We start from the raw sequence: 2,551 nt of genomic DNA, 5'->3' as shown, positions 1-2,551 counted from the left end.
GAAAAAATTTCATTAACACACACGCACACACACACACACACTTTCAATAACCTATTGTAATCAAACACGCAATTATAATTAACTATCTAATATAATGCTTGAAATATTGATTTGATACAGTTTTCACTAAATCTTAGGTTTGAACGATTTATTATGACCAAGAACAATTCTACATTTAAATTTGTTCAATGAATTAATATTTTAAAACTTCGAATTGGCAGTTGCAAGAGAGCTGGAATGAAGTCGAAACAAAATACCTCGCCGCATTTCTTCCGGTTATACTATTTGTTCATAGTTCAAATCTCGCGTGCTAAGTTTTGCAATTCGGGGGTCGATAAAAACAAAATAATACCAATTTCAGGGCAGTAGATAGGCGAAACTAAGGAAATTTAAATTCAGAGCGCAAAGAAACGGGGGATAAAAAAAAGAATAAAACTTGAAGGTATTTCTTCCGGCTGTTCGTATTATGTGTTCAAATCTCGCTAACTTAATCAATCACCTGGTAGACTCAATCAATCACCTTGTTTAACCACATCACATGATACCCTGACTGTCGTTAGCGAATATCACTCTCTTGCAAGTATTTGAGCCGGATCTCTGTGGCACCTCAGACCTGTTTCAGGCAAGACAATTTTCCCACAGACCTGGATGATCACAGCCATAGCAAAACAAATAAAGTGCATAATATATAATTTAATTATTACATATATAATACATGATATAATAAGTACGGTACGATACGGCATCATGGACGGGAACAAAGGGCCAACGTGAAATTTTACGTTAAATTTAGGTAGTTTGTTACAGAAACATTGAGCATGCTTCGGCCAACATACGGCGACGAGGCAACTTGTCGTATGCAATGTTTCAAGTGGCAAGGGCGTTTCAAAAGCGGAAGAACGCCTATATGGAATTGGTAAGCGTAAATTTTCTTCGACATGGCTCAACTTGGTGAGACTCACTGATCTCCAAACTACGCATCCTATCGAAAAACGTTTCTCTAAAGATCCTTCGGAGCAGCTCCATTTTGCCGTTTGTTGTTCATTACCCAACATCCATGACCATATGTGCGGATAAGCACGAAAATCGAATTGGCGATAGCAAGTTTAGTTTTCTTTTTTACTAACCACTCATCTTGTGAGGATCGAATGTTGGAGCAGGCACATCACTTAATTTTTATCTGTCATGGCAATTTGGATGTATTTTACAATTATTCACAACCCACCCCACTTTCTTATGTAACATATTGTGCGATATGAAACGCAGATCAACTTATCAACCCTTCGCACTGAGTTTGCATATGTATGCATGTTATCAATCAGTTTCATTTCTGTATTTCTTGTCAATAGAGAAAGAGCCGGACTCTAACATAGATTCAAGGCTCCTTCATTGGAACTTTTATCAACATCATCTAGGTATTTGTGCATATGTGTGTGTGTGCAGTATTTGGTGTTAGTGTATGCGCAGATTTGTATGTTTGTTTTATGGATGCGTTTTTATGTATATATTTTCATGTCTAGGCGTATGCATATGTATTTATGTGCTAAATGTATGTATGTATGTATGTATGTATGTGGGAAGCTTCCGTTCGGGAATTCTTGAGTTACGGGGAGCGTACTCCCTGGACCGTTCTGACCTGAAACATTAGACCGTGTTGGGGTCCTATCTATGGGTTAGATAGATTTCCCCAGGGTAGAGGAAGCGCCCTTTATTTCTGATAAAGCCGTTGGGGAGGCAACTCTTCTAGGAAGAAGATATTCTGATACAAAACTTGCAGGCAAAATAGTTACCAGTCAGCTTGCAATGCTTGCCACTGGAACCGACTGTGGCGACAGAGATACTGGTAAAAGTATTGTACAAGCTTTTGTCACTTAAATCCAGTGACGTACAAATGTCTTACTATTATTTACTGTGAGACGACTATCATCTGACAAGATGAAGCAATTATGTATGTATGTATGTATTCTTTTATTCTTTTACTCTTTTCACTCATTTGACTGCAGTCATGCGGGAGCACCACCTTGGCTGGAGCGATAGCAGTTATGTATATGTGCGCAAGCGCGTGTATATGTGTACATACATACATACATACATACATACATGCAAATATATGCATATATTTGTTTTTGTTATAATAAAAAACAACTTTTACATTAAACTAAAGGATCACTCAACAATAGTTCATATTCATTAGCCTATAACGAGAATAGAGTTGACAATGACTTCGAAGTTTCGACTTGATAGCCGTCATTTGACTGAGTTGTGTGTGTGTGTGTGTGTGTGTGTGTGTGTGTCGTGGTTATGAGTTGTTTTGACTCTTATTTCTAGCAATACTGACGTATATATTTTTGCCTTTCGGTTGAAAAATTACGAACAATGTTCTCTATGTGGCCTGTGTGTTTTCTGTGCTCTGTTTATAATTTTGTCCACGTTTTCTTTTGCAACGTCCTGTACCCAGATATGCATCTATATATACATGTAGATGTAGGTATGTACATACAGGTACGTATATATGCATATACTCACATATTATTTGTATTATATATATATA

The sequence above is a fragment of the Octopus bimaculoides genome, chromosome 3 (genome assembly GCF_001194135.2).
Source record: "Octopus bimaculoides isolate UCB-OBI-ISO-001 chromosome 3, ASM119413v2, whole genome shotgun sequence".
Lineage (NCBI taxonomy): Eukaryota > Metazoa > Mollusca > Cephalopoda > Octopoda > Octopodidae > Octopus > Octopus bimaculoides.
Note: the sequence above shows the minus strand (reverse complement) of the source record.